Source organism: Mastigoproctus giganteus, chromosome 2, assembly GCF_048544385.1.
Source record: "Mastigoproctus giganteus isolate SK-2022 chromosome 2, ASM4854438v1, whole genome shotgun sequence".
In the NCBI taxonomy this organism is placed as follows: Eukaryota; Metazoa; Arthropoda; class Arachnida; order Uropygi; family Thelyphonidae; genus Mastigoproctus; species Mastigoproctus giganteus.
In genome coordinates, this window is record NC_143576.1 from 142,343,931 (window position 1) to 142,359,859 (window position 15,929).

Sequence of the window (15,929 nt, forward strand, 5' to 3'; positions counted from 1 at the left end):
ATTATTAGTAGTGGCAAACAATGCAAGGAAGCAAATAACATGGCTAACCAAAAAAAAAAAACATACCCTACCTCTTCTTTCCAATCCTCTGATAATCCACTTCTACAATATCAGATTGAAATTTCCTCTATCTATCCTGCAACCATGCTTAAATTTATGCTCCCTGTGTGTTGTCTGACAAGAATAAGGATGCCATCAACACACAGTTTACTGAATCCATTTAAAGCTGAATCAAACCAAGAGTAAGAACAATACATGTATAATTGGTATGTACACTAATGCAAGGAGCATAGTAAATATGATGAATTTGAAGTATTGATTAAGTCATCAAATGCAGATATTGTAGGGATATAGGAAACATGATCAATCAGACATAAGGAATGCATAATTTGAATATGGGGAGTACAATGTGTACACAAAGGACAGATGGAAGGGAGAGTATGCTCTTAGTTAAGAAGCATATTGAGGTAATGCATCCAGTCAGCATGGGTGGCTAGTGTAATGTTGAATCAGTTTGGCATAACATAGGGCATGGAGAAGATGAAAATGAGAGTAGGAGTGTATTAAACTAGTTAGGAAAGCTAAGGCAGATTATGAGAAATCTTTGGCAAAGAGTGCAAAGAAAAGCAGCAAAGACTTCTTTATGTATATTAACAGTAGAAGAAAAGGGTTGAATTACATTGGTCCACTTGATGTCTGGTTTAACTTTTGATGATCCTGCTCAGGTTGCTGATAGACTGAATTTTGTATCTACCTTCATGCATGAGGAGCTTTTTAGGGAGGGGAATGCCAGAAGTAACAAAACCAGAAGTAGCTAAATGATTTTGTGATAACTGAGAGAAAAGCAGAAGAGAAACTGTTGGAGCTAAACATAAAAAAGGCAATTGGGGTGGATGGGATCTATCCAGTTATATTAAGGGAGACAGCAAAGGTCAGCAAACCTTAAGCAATAATTATGAGAACATCTTTAAATTCAAGGGAGATCCCTATGGACTGGAGATGTCCAAATGTATTCCCATTTCACAAAGAGGATAAAAAAGTGACATGAACAATTACAAACTTTTTTTTTTAGGAGCATTAGCAACTATGCTCTGGGGATATGCGGTGGTCATTCCCTGACCTTTCTGCACCCTCCGTGTTTGGTGGTAACGGGTTCGAACCCCGGTCTAGTCAAGAAGCGTGTGCTACGCACTGCTGCTCCTGCCCACCTACGGAGGCAGTCATTACAGACCTGTTAGCTTAACTTCTATTCCAGTAAAAATAATGGAGTCACTGGTTAAAGAAGTAAGGCCAGACCATCTAGACAAGAATGCAATTATACTACAATCAAAGCATGGATTTGTTAAGGGGTGATCTTGTCTGACCAATCTGACTGAATGCTATGATGCAACAACAGAGGAAATTGATGAAAAAAATAATTTTGATATCATATACTTTGATTTCAGGAAATCTTTTGATACTGTTGCACATAAAAGACTGCTGCAGAAATAGGAGCAGTGTGACATTAAGAGCAAGTTGCTGCTATGGATAAGAGAAGACAGAGAGTGGTTATTAACGGACACTGCTTTTCGTGGACAAATGTTATTAGTGGAGACCCCCGAGGTTCATGCTGGGCCCATTGTTGTTTTCTATATTTATTAATATTATTGATGAAAGTATATCAGGCTTAATGTCTAAATTCGAGATGATATAAAGATTGACACAGGTGTTTAATGACAGTAATTAAGGTAAGCTACTGCAACAAAATCTTGAAAAATTAGGCAGATGGGTTGAGAAATGGCAGTTGTTTAACATTAACAAATGCAAGGTACTGGGAGTTTTGTCAATGATACTGAGGAACTTTGCTAGCAGGGATAAGGAGGAGATTATTCCATTGTACAAGGCATTGGGTAGGCTGCACCTTGAGTACTGTATATAAGTCTGGCAGGCTCATTTTAGGAAGGATGCACATCTGCTGGAATAGTGTAGAGAAGGGCAACTAGATTAGTGAAGGGAACAAATGGGTAGTCTTACAAAGAAAGGTTTCAATTCTGCAGATTGCAGTGTTTGGAGTGTAGAGATCCCCATAATTGCAGTCCCCACATAAATAATAATGCCCCCTGTACCCTCCTTAAAATCTAAAAATCTTTTGGTGACATCATTGATTATTCTCCCAGCAGACTTACTCTGGAAAATGGGCACCTGCCAGGTGCTCATTTTCTTTTTAATTTTTGTAAAACGTTTTTTTTTTTTTTTTAATTCTGTTTGAACAATGCCAATATTTCATCGTTTCTTAATAGATTGTAATTCTTATATGTAATTTTTTAAGTTTAAAAATATATTAAAATTTTAAAAACAAGCTGGCTGTGCATTTTACACCTTTTATTAAAAAAAAAATGAATTTTTCTAAAAATTACCAAACAACATGTTTGACATAAAATACAGGTATCAGTCTTTTAATATCTTCGTTTAAAAATTTAAAAGCCCGTTAACTGTGTGCAGTTTCAAACTGCACATGCACATATATTTCTGCTTATTATCTATAAAAATAATATTAAAATTTTTAAAAACTTATTATATATATTTAATACTATTAGTTCCTTCCATTTCCAGGCTTATTTCAAACTTTATGTCAAATTTGGTGCCCTTCACAGCATGTGAAATTATGTATGTTTCTTCCTACAGAGTAGCGGCCATTATAAGAGAATTCTTGGTTTGGTGTTATTAGGCCTGATGTAGCTGAGTGGTTAGGAGCAGGAGTGCAGTAGCACACAATCTCTGAGTGGACAGTGGTTCAAGACCATGACTGTTAAATGCAATTAGCCATTGTTTCCATGATTTATTGTAAACTCCACTGATCTGACCTGGCTATGCTGGAGTATAAACAAGAACATCTTTTTATCTTTAGAACTGAAAACAATAATAAATCTTTCAAAACTACTAGGGTAGGGCAGAAGATATTTATCGACCTAGTAGGAGAGGAAAAACAAGTAACTGAAATTTTAAACAAATACAGCTTTTATGCTTGTCAAGTACCATGCCATTCTTCATGTGATTGTGATTTTTTTTTTTTTTTTTTTAGGAGCATTAGCAACTAAGGCCATATTGCTCCGGGATATGCGTGGTCATTCCCTGACCTTTCCGCATCCTCCGTAGGAGGGTGAGAACCTGTTAGGTGCCCACCACCAAAATGGTGGTGGGCACCTAACAGGTTCTCACCCTCCTTCCCCCAATTTCTTTATGAAACCATACAAAAAAAATCACTTCAGAAACTATTGTAGAAAAAGTATGACTCTATTTAGGAAGGTAGAAAAAATGTAAGAATTCATTAATGCAGGAGTGTTATTTTCAGAGGGCCCCTGTGAGGTACCCTGCCACTACTGCAGGGTTAATGAGATACCAGAAATTTATGAAATACTGAAATTAAGAATCTAAATTTACAATAACTTAGTAACTTACAAGAATTGGCTTTACAATAGAATCAAAAATTAGTCTACTGAATTCTTTATCCAAACCACTACTCCTTTAATCCATCCATCTACTAAGCAAAGAGAGAAAGGTGCTCTGTGTGGCTGCTAACAGCCAACTAAAATAAAACAATGCAGCACAAAGTAATTTTGCATAAACTGATGAGAACAAAAATAATGTTGATACATATGAATTATATCCTAATTAATCAGACCAGTTACTGTATGCTGTTTTTTTTTTTTTTTTTCTGTTAGCTGTTGGCGCATCGGCTTTTGTGGCCATAATGCACCGCCCAAAGTTTTTGCATTTTTTTACTCTGATCCAAGCCCGAGGCAGGATTCGAACCCGCGGTTATCTTCATGAGAAAAATGCTTCTTACAAAGAGAAATACATTAAATTATATTATTTGTACATAATCAAAGGTGGGGAGTTCAGGATACAATAGTACACCAGGTAAATTGGCTTTTGAAGGCTGAAAAAAATTTTACCCAACGCTGGTAAAAAGTAAAGTGCAGCCATTATCAACCCACTGCAGGGTGGAAGCCTCCCCAACAATTCATGCTGAGGGAAATGGACCATAATCTGCCACGCTGGTCCAGTGCGGGTTGGCAGATCGACCGTATTCAGCAGGCAGGGGCTTGAACCCCGGTCTACTCAAAGAGCATGTGCTACTGCACTCCCGCTCCTGCCCACTCGGCTACGGAGGCCGCTGGTATAACATCTCAATACAGGATAATTTGAACCTACAATAACATGGGGCAACTGTCTCCTCCCTTTTCTTCCAAATTATTTGATATGCATAAAATTATCCTAAATCTATTTAAAACAATATTTTGTTTTAAATTATATTTAAAAGTAGTTATACATGCATTCTATTATATCCATCCATTTTAAGGTCAATTTGGGTGTCCTCTTATTTACAGGAACATGGAGGTTAATACTGCACTTAAGTTAGCCACTCTAATACACCTCTTTGGGCAAATGTGTAACTGTCTATAAATTGTCCTCTATTATTGTATTCTGAATGTTGGGTTATCAGTTTTTCAGAGTTAAAAATCAAAATATACATTATTTAATTGTTTTATGAGATTTTTTTTTTTGTTGAATTATAAACACTCCAAGCCTTTATCAAATTTTTTTTGTAAAAAATTTGTACATTAATAAAGATTAATAATTGGCTAAAACAGATTTCAAAATTATACCATTTAATTCGTTTGCATTACTATTGCTTAAAATTAGCGCCAGTAGTAGATTGGATAAGTATGCCTGTGCTAATATATGTTTGATCATTTATATTTCTTCCAGTTTGCATTTGTAGTTAACAGAAATAGCTATATCACGCATATAGTTGTTTAAACTTTCATGTTTCCTCCATAAGAATTAATAGTAGTATAACAATCTTAGCCTTAAATAAATCAGAAACAAATCTGTGCCACAATAAAGGACAGTCATATGTTTTACATAAGCCTAAAAGGAATGGTTCAGTGTATATGTATAGTGACAGTTTTTTTCTTTATTTGTATTATTATTTTTTTTTTTTTGCTGTTCTCATCTTGTAAATATTGTAAGTAATTTTACATTCCATGCCAACATTATCATATTACTACAACAGTATTTATATAATATGAACATATAATGCTGGTATACTAGCATTTGTACAGAAATAAGCTTCATCTCAATAGTTTTACCATGTATAAATTTATCTTATCATATCACAAAATAAGAATATCCATAATAACATCTAAAGAAATATATAGAATTGTACATAGTTACATAAAAATATATGCACATATATATATATATATATATATATAAAAATCTATTTATAGTATTATTTTGTAAAAAAATTATCAAATTTGCACATACCTACTTCTAATATTTGTTCATTTTTTTATTAAATGAAATTGCACTGATATGTAAAAATGTTATGTATAACTTTACAATTCCTAACATATGCACTGTAAAATATGATGATACTCATCTATACATGTTATTGTTTTTGTTTTTTTGTTTTATGATGTGTCTTTTTTTTTTTTTTTTTTTTTTTTAATTTATCATTGCAGAGATGTTTGGAAAATTCATATTAAAGCTAGTCATGGCTTACTTTGGGTCATGATTTTCAGGTTTATATTATTTTTAAAATGAATATTATTTAAATTGACAATTCACAACTATAACTGCCAGGAATGCAGTGTCCTCATTTCTATCATTAAAGAAGTCTTAAATTGTAAATAATAATTTACAATTAATCTATAGAAACATTCACAATAAATCTATTTGATACTGTATAGAACAGAGTTACACCAAATACATATCTGGATTTTATATTATAATTAATTTACAAGACAAATTCTTATGCAAAGCACAAGCTATTAAAATGGTATTTTTGACATTAAAACAAGACACATACTGACACATTTTGTATATAATAATAAAACATTTTTATAATATAAGTGTTGTTCAAATTAACTGTAGACTTGTTAGATTTTTCTATATTCTATCTGAACTTGGATGGCATGGATACCTTGTATTTATATGCTGGCAATCTAAAAGTATTAGGTATAGCACAGGATGAAATGCAGAGTGAGGTGTGCATAATGAACTATATACCTCATGTGGGTCTACTGCACAGTTCATTATGTATATTTCCTGCAAATGAGGAAGAAGAAAGGTAACACTGTGAGTTTAGTTGTACAGTGAATAGATGCAATGGATTCGGATAAATCCATCCACTCTGTATACTTCACATTGGTCTACTGCACAGAGAAACTAGTTGTTGTAGGCAACTCTATTGTCAGAGAAATGGGGAACATATTGTGCAAATAGGATAGATGGAACAGGACCAGGGTATGTCTGCCAGGGGCAAAGGTCGATGACATTGTTGGGTAGATATCATCCTTTAAGGGCACAAAGGGTGATATTGTTGTACACTTTGGCACTAATTATATTAACAGTAAGAGACCGGCAGAATTACTTGATAAGTACAAGACAATGCTGAAAAAAAGCTGTGAGTTAGGGTTGAATTTGAAAGTGTCTGCAATTCTGCCCAGACACGATAGGAGGGAGTATATGATGAGAACCTTGTCAATCAATTCAGTCCTGGAGAGACGGTGCAAGACTCAAGGGGTAGAATTTTTCTCAGCCTGGTCTGTGCTTGTTAACAGGAGAGATTCTCTTTAAAATTAAAATTCTCTGCCTCGATCACTGATGCTATCGAGGCAGAGTTAGATGGATCGGAAAACTGCTAGCTTGGGGGGGATACACGCACTACTAGATTAACAGTAGCCGGTGGCAGAGGTAAAAGTGATTCTTGCACTACTTCTATTGAAATGCAATTGAGCAGCAGCCTGGAAAGCAAGGCAATGGGAATTTCCAGGACTGCTGGGAGTGATAGTGCAACAAGTAAATGGGCTGTGTTAGGGTAACTAAGAGTAGAAACAGGTGCATGTATACTTGCATGTACACCAATGCTAGGAGTATAGTTAATAAATTCGAGGAGCTTGAAGTGCTAGTCAAGACATCAAAGGCAGATATTGTTGGGATATCAGAGACATGGTGTCACACAGACATAAGCAGTGCAGAACTGGAATTTGGAGAGTACAATGTGTAGAGAAAGGATAGACAGGGCAGGAAGGGAGGAGGGGTTAGGCTGTTAGTTAAGAAACACATAAAATCTAAGGAAATGCATCCAGTTGATGTTGGTGGACAATGCAATGTTGAGTCTGTTTGGTGTGACATAAGCACTGGGAAAGGGAAAATGACAGCAGGTGAGTATTATAGGCCTAATGAATCTGATGAGTATAATGAGCAATTGTGCATAGAAAAAGAGTGGGCCAGTAAATTAAAGTGTCTTATAATGGGGGATTTTAATTTCCCAGATATTGACTGGAATTTGTGGGTTGGTCACTCATACACTAGCAAGGCTTTTGTGGATTTATTGGATGATTGTTTTCTACAGCAGCATGGTCGGGGGCAACTAGAGGGAGTAATACTCTTGATCTGATTATCAGTAGATTCTTCATGCATCAAGAATCTGCAGATAAAGGAACCACTAGGTGGCAGTGATCACAGTGTGCTGAAGTGGGATTTACTCAAAGAGTTAACTACCATCAAGAGTAAAGGGAAGGGTTTTTGCTTTCGTAAAGGCGACTACGGTGGTCTGAGACAGTATTTAAATTCTATACGGTGGAACTAACTGATTATGTTACCAACAGCAAATTCAAAATGTGAAGCATTCAAAGAATTAATCTTGGAAGCTACTATGCTTTTCATATCAACAAAGAAATACTGTTCAAGATTTAGGCTTAAATGGATATCAGATGAACTTATTAGACATATGACAGAGAAGAAAAATGTATGGGATACATATAAATTAACATGTGACACAGAAGCCTGTGATAGACATAAGCTGGTCTGTAACCAAGTTACAAAGGAGGTTAGGCAGATGAAGGCAGTTTATGAGAAATATTTAGCAAAGGATGCAAAGTAAAACAGCAAAGAGTTCTTTACTTATGTAAACTCTAGAAGGAAGGGGATAAATCAGATTGGTCCATTAGATATCGATGGTTCAACTGTTGATGATCCTGCTCAGGAAGCTAACAAACTAAATGAATATTTTGCATCAACATTCACACATGGAGAGTTATTCAGAGAGGGGAATTCCAGAGGTGTATTCAACTCTGGCAGTAAGCTAGATAATCTTGTAATAACTGAGAGTAAAATGGAGGAGAAATTGTTGAAGATAAACACAAGAAAGGCACCTGGGGTGGATGGAATTTATCCAGTTATATTAAAGGAGGCAGCAAAGGAAGTAAGCAAACCCTTAGCCATAATTATGAGATCTTCCCTGGACTGAGGGGAGGTACCCATGGACTGGAGATATGCAAATGTGACCCCAATCCACAAAGGAGGATCAACGGAGACAGGTAATTATGGAACTGTTAGTTTAACTTCTGTTCCAGGAAAATTAATGGAGGCACTGGTTAAAGAAGCATTGCAGTATCTTCTAGATAAGACTTCAGTTATAGCTCAGACACAGCATGGGTTTGTTAAGGGGAAGTCTTCTCTAACTAATTTGATTGGATACTATGATGTAGTCACAAAGGAACTGGATGCACAGAATAACTTTGATATCATATATTTGGATCTTAGAAAAGCCTTTGATATTCTTGCACATGGAAGGAAGACTGCTGCATAAAGTGAAGCAGTGTGGCATTAGGGACAAATTGCTACTATGGATAAATGGAAGAATAAGTGGGAGAAGACAGAGAGTGGTAATCAATGGACACTGCTCATCATGGACTAATGTTATTACTGGAGTCCCTCAGGGTTCAGTGTTGGGTCCATTGTTGTTTTCTGTATTTATAAATGATACTGACGATGGTATATCAAGCTTAATGTCCAAGTTTGCAGGCGATATGAAGGTTGGCAGGGTTGCTAATGACACTAATGACAGTACACTGCTGCAACAGGATCTAGAAAAGTTGAGCAGATGGGCTGAGAGGTGACAAATGAAGTTTAACATTGACAAATGTAAAGTACTACATATGGGAAGCAGTAACCCCGGACTAACGTATCAACTCTGTGGTACCACACTGACAGTGGTAGAGAATGAAAAGGACCTGGGGGTAATTGTACAGGCAGATATGAAGTTTTATGAGCAGTGCAGATGGTCTGCAAGTGTAGCTCATGGTGTCTTGTCAATGATATACAGGAATTTTTCTAGCAGGCATAAGGAGGTGATTATCCCCTTGTATAAGGCAATGGTCATACCACACCTTGAGTACTGCATACAAATCTGGAGGCCTCATTTTAAGAAGGATGTAGCTGTTGGAATGAGTAGAGAGAAGGGCAACATGATTAGTGAATGGAACAAAGGGTTGCTCTTACGAAGAAATGCTTAAGTTTTGCAAATTACAGTGTCTGGAGACTAGGCACGTGCGAGGTGATCTGATTGAGGTGTATAAAGCCTTGAATGGTTTGAGCATGCTCAATGCTGATGGGATTCTTCCTCTTGCTCAGAATAATCACCTGAGAGAGCATAAATTCAAATTGAGGAAAGACGATTGTCGGATAGATTTGCAGAAGTTTGCCTTTAGCTAGCGGGTGGTTGATTGCAGAAACAAACTTCCATCTGTCGTAGAAGTTGATAGCTTAAATATATTCAAGGCAGAACTTGACAAACATTTGGAGCAATTGGATGGGTGAAATAAAGGTTTTTTTTTTTTTTTTTTTTGGCTGACGCTATATAAGCTTGCTTTCTTGCATCATGTGCATTTGCTAATGCTAATGCTAAATGCACAGCTTATATGAAATGTTCATGTGAACTGTGCATGTGTATTTCGTAAAATCAGTAATTCTGAAAAGGTAATTCTGTAAGCTTGGAGTTGGGCAGTGAATGGATATACACGAAATTGGATAATTTCATCCACTCTGTGTACATCTTATGGGTCTACTGCACAATTCTGAACAATGCAGAGATCAGCTCTGCATGGGATTCGAATAAATCAACCTCACAGATGGATGGAACTTAAAAATCACAGAATTATTGTTCGCTCTTCCTTGTTTATCTTTTCTGCTTTTGTTCTATCACATATATTTCATGAAAATTACAATTTACAGAAATCCCAAGTCTAATGCCAACAAGTATCTTCTAGCTTCTCAGCCTTCAACCCATGCACAGTACAAAGTATTACAAGTTCTAATACAGTGGTCTCAGACAGTTTTTAAATTCTGTACAGTGGGATCAACTGACGATGTTACCAACAGTAAATTCTAAGTGGGAAGCATTCAAGGAATTAATCGTGGATGCTACTAAAAGTTTCATACCTATTAAGAAATATTGTTGAAGGTTTAGGCCTAAATGGTTATCAAATGAACTGTTTGTTATTTGGTTTTTAGGAGCATTAGCAACTAAGGCCATATTGTTCCGGGAATATGCGGTGGTCATTCCCTGACCTTTCCGCATCCTCCGTATTTGGTGGTTATGGGCTCGAACCCCGGTCTAATCAAGAAGCGTGTGCTACGCACTGCTGCTCCTTCCCACCTGGCTACAGAGGCACCATCAAATGAACTACTGAGACTCGTAACAGAGAAGAAAAATGCATGGGATGCATACAAATTAACACGTGACACAGAAGCCTATGATAGCTACAAGTTGATCTGTAACCAAGTTACAAAGGAGGTTAGGCAGGCGAAGGCAGATTACGAGAAATCCTTGGCAAAAGATGCTAAGAAAAACAGCAAGGATTTCTTTACTTATATAAACTCTAAAAGGAAGGGGATGAATCTGATTGGTCTACTTGACATCGATGGTTCGACTGTTGATGATCCTGCTCAGATAGCAAACAAACTGAATGAGTATTTTGCATCTACATTCACACATGAGGAGTTATTAAAGTTTGAAAATGGCAGAAGGTTATCAAATTGTAGCAGGGTACTCAATGATTTTGTAATAACTGAGAGCAAAGTGGAAGAGAAATTGTTAAAGTTAAACTTAAGAAAAGCACTTGGGGTGGATAGGTTCTATCCAGTTATATTAAAGGAGGCGGTAAAGCAACTAAGCAAACCCTTAGCCATAATTATGAGAGCATTCTTGGACTCAGGGGAGGTTCCCACGGACTGGATAAGTGCAAATACATCCCCAATTCACAAAGGGGGATCGAAGGGTGACATGAGTAATTAAAGACCAGTTAGTTTAACTTCTGTTCCGGGTAAAATAATGGAGTCACTGGTTAAAGATGCATTGCAGGATCATCTAGACAAGACTGCAGCAATAATTCAGACACAGCATGGGTTTGTTAAGGGAAAGTCTTGTCTGACAATTTTGATTGGTTATTATGATGTGGTTACAAAGGAACTGGATGCAAAAAATAATTTTGATATCATATATTTGGATTTCAGGAAAGCCTTTGACAATGTTGTGCACGGAACACTATTGTAAAAATTGGAGCAGAATGGTATTAAGGGTAAGTTGCTACAATGGATAAAAGGATGGTTCAGTGGGAGAAGACAGAGGGTGGTAATCAATGGGTGCTGCTCTTCGTGGACTAATGTCATTAGTGGAGTCCTACAGGATTTGGTGTTGGGTCCTCTGTTGTTTTTTATATTTATCAGTTATATTGATGAAGGTATATCAGGCTTAGTGTCGAAGTTTGCAGTGATACAAAGGTTGGCACGGTTGTTATTGACAGTAATGGCAGTGTGCTACTGCAATAGGATCTAGATAATTTGGGCAGATGGGCTAAGAAGTGGCAACTGAAGTTTAACCTTCACAAATGCAAAGTACTGCATATGGGTAGAAGTAACCCCAGAGAAAAGTACCAACTGTGTGGTACTACACTTAAGGTGGTAGAAAATGAAAAAGACCTGGGAGTAATTGTGCAGTCAGATATCACGTTTTCTGAGCAATGCAGACAGGCTGCCAGGGCAGGTCATGGGGTTTTGTCAATGATATATAGGAATTTTGCTAGCAGGGAAAAGGAGGCGATTGTCCCTCTGTATAAGGCAGTGGTCAGGCCATGCCTTGAGTACTGCGTACAGGTCTGGAGGCCTCATTTTAGGAAGGATGTCGATTTGCTTGAGCATGTACAGAGAAGGGCAACAAGATTGGTGAGGGGAATGAAGGGATCCTCTTATCAAGAGAGGCTTAAGTTCTGCAAACTGCAGTGGCTGGAGACTAGGCACCTGCGTGGTGATCTGATTGAGGTGTATAAGGCCGTTAATGGGTTGAGCACGCTGAATTCTAATGGGATCCTTCCACTTGTTCAGATTACGAACCTAGGGGGTATAAAGTCAAATTAAGAAAAGACAGATGTAGAATAGATGTGCGGAAATTTGCCTTTAGCCAGCGGGTGGTTAATTGCTGGAACAAACTTCCATCTGTCGTGGAAGTTGATAGGTTGAATAAATTTAAGGAGGAACTGGACAGGCATTTGGAGGGAATGGTGTGATTTTTTATTATTTTTTTTTTTTTTGGCTGATGCTGTATAAGCTCATACACTTGCTTTCTTACATCACATGCCACTACTACTATTACTACCTTCTGTGTTTGGAGTTTTCATTATAATGAAAATTTAACATAACAGAACTTATGCATTACACAACTTGTATGTAATGCATAAGTTTTGTATTGCATACAAGTTATGTAATGCAATGCTTAGCCTGGACAAGAAACAGTTTAAAAGTATAAATAGACAGACAATATAAAGATGGGTGTCAGTTTACTGTTGTCCATACACCATAATGACAGTGGTTACCATTTGCCCTATGTTTGATATAATCCATGTTCTGCTCATTTAGAGATCAAAGAAAAGTACATCTTGACAATCTGACCCTTTTCATATGGTGGCTGAATTACCTAATGTTCAGCAAAGGTAAGGTTTTTTTTTTTTCTCTTGTAAACAAACCAGAGACTACACACAATTTACAGATATGACCTAACATATGACATACTCATATGTCATAACAGACATGACATATTTAATTTCATGGCCTTAATTGCCTTGGCACTTAGCATTAGCATTAGTAGAGGCATATGATGCAAGAAAGCAAGCTTATTCAGCATCAGCAAAAAAAAAAAAAAAAAACACACCACTCCCATTTCACCCCTCCGTTCGCTCGAAATACCTGTCCAGTTGAGCCTTAAATTTGTTTAGGCTATCAACTTCAACAACAAGTGATGGAAGTCGGTTCCACCAACCAACCACCCGCTGGCCAAAGGCAAATTTCCGCACATCTATCCGACATCCGACCTTCCTCAATTTGAATTTATGCCCTCTGAGCTGATTATTCTGAGCAAGATGAAGAATCCCATTGGCATTGAGCATGCTCAAACCATTCAAAGCCTTATACACCTCTATCAGATCACCTCGCCAGTGCCTAGTCTCCAGACTCTGTAATTTGCAAAACTTAAGCTTTTCTTCGTAAGAGCAACCCTTTGTTCCATTCACTAATCTTGTTACCCTTCTCTGTACCCGTTCCAGCAGCTCTACATCCTTCTTGAAATGAGGCCTCCAGACCTGTATACAGTACTCAAGATGTGGCCTAACCATCGCCTTATACAAGGGAATAATCACCTCCTTATCCCTGCTAGAAAAATTCCTGTATATCATTGACAAGACACCATGAGCTACTCTTGCAGCTCGTCTGCACTGCTCAGAGAACTTCATATCTTCCTGCACAATTACCCCAGGTCCTTTTCATTCTCCACCACTGTCAGTGTAGTACCGCAGAGTTGATACGTTGCTCGTTCGACGAGATGAGGGTCGGTCGACGAGGCTACTAGAGACGGTCGTGTTCAAAGCCGCTAAGTGGATTTTTCTTATTTATTGATTTGAAATTATTGTTTTTCTAAAACTTTTGATTTAAATTTAGTAGTATAACATTATTTTGTGATTTTCTGATTAATTTGGTGTATTTATTCTTTACTCGGCCTTGTAATTGCATAAAAGTATCGGTAAAGGTTTCCACGTGTTTCAACTCCGCTACCGTTCGTAATTTTCCCGCCTTTGTGATACGATAGTTATATACCGTACTAGATAGCGTTAGTTGAACTTCGTTAGCAGTTAAATTGTACGTTTAAATAAATACATATAACGACTTAGATTACAAAAGTAATATAATTAATTATATTTAACATAATTAATTATAATTCATTAATAAATTAATAGAATCATGACTCAGACCAGAGCAGCAAAGCAAAAGGCTCAAGCTAATGGAAGTGCTGTGGCTCAGAGCAGAACTGAGGGGGGCAGTTGTCCTCTGACTCACAGCCTTATAAAATGCACTGTTTGCTTGATGTTTGCAGAGCAATCGGGTACGGGACATGATACTGCCAAGGGGGACGTCTTTGTGTGTGCGCGATGCAAGGAGTGTATCGATATCAGGCAACAACTCGGCGTTCTTGTGGGCCTATATGAGAGCTTGAAGGACAGGGTGGATGCGCTCGAAGAAACTAAATTGAGGGGCCCATCAAGCTCTCAGCTGCCCACATCAATGCCAGAGCTTGCACTTGGGCATCGCGTGACACAGAGACAACCCCCAAGGCAGAATGCGCTGGTCCCGAAGGAACTAGTAGTTGTTGGTGACTCTATTGTCAGGGAAACGGGGAACATGCTTTGTAAAAAAGATAGGTGGAACAGGACCAGGGTATGTCTGCCAGGGGCAAAGGTTGATGACGTTGTAGAGCGAATATCATCTTTTAAGGGCACAAAAGGTGATATAGTTGTACACGTTGGCACTAATAATATTAAGAGTAGGAGACCGGCAGAATTACTTAACAAGTACAGGTCACTGTTGAACAAAAGCCGAGAATTAGGGTTGAATTTGAAAGTGTCTGCAATTCTGCCCAGACACGATAGGAGGGAGTATATGATGAGAGCCTTGTCGATCAATTCAGCCCTGGAAAGATTGTGCAAGGCTCAAGGGGTAGAATTTTTTTCAGCTTGGACTGTACTTGTTAACAGGAGAGATTGCTTCTACAGGGATGGGATACACTTAAATAGAAAGGGTGCAAGAATATTTGCTGATGCTATCGAGGCAGTGTTAGGTGGGTCGGAAAACTGCTAGCTTGGGGGGAGACAAAGACCAATAAATTGACAGTAGCCACTGGCAGAGGTGAAAGAGATTCTTGCACTGCTTCTATTAGAATGAGCAGAAGCCTGAAAAACAAGATGCATGGTTTTTCAGAGACTGCTGGGAGCCATTGCGGTACAAGTAAACACATGGGTTGTGTTAGGGTAGCTAAGAATAGAAACAGGTGCAGGTATACTTGCGTGTACACCAATGCTAGGAGTTTAGTAAATAAATTTGATGAATTTGAGGTATTGCTCAAAACATCAAAGGCAGATATTGTTGGGATATCAGAGACGTGGTGTCACACAGATATAAGGGATGCAGAACTGCAATTTGGGGAGTACAACGTCTACAGAAAGGATAGACAGGATAGGAAGGGGGGAGGGGTTATGCTATTAGTTAAGAAACACATAAAAACCAAGGAAGTGAAGCCAGTCGACATCGCCGCACAGTGCAGTGTTGAGTCAGTTTGGTGTGACATTAGCATTGGGAGATCAAAATTGAGAGTAGGAGTGTGCTATAGGCCTAATGACTCTGATGAGTATAATAAGGAACTGTACAGGGAAATAGAGTGGGCCAGTAAGTCAGAGAGTCTTATAATGGGAGAATTTTAATTTCCCAGATATTGACTGGAATTTGGGGGCTGGTCACTCACACACTAGCAGGGCTTTTGTGGATTTATTGGATGATTGTTTTCTACATCAGCACGTTCGGGAGGCAACTAGAGGGAGTAATACTCTTGATTTGATTATCAGCAGTGATTCTTCATGCATTAAGAATCTGCAGATAAATGAACCACTAGGTGGCAGTGATCACAGTGTGCTGAAGTGGGATTTACTCAAAGAGGTAACTACCATTAGGGGTAAAGGGAAGGGTTATTGCTTCCGTAAAGGCGACTACGATGGACT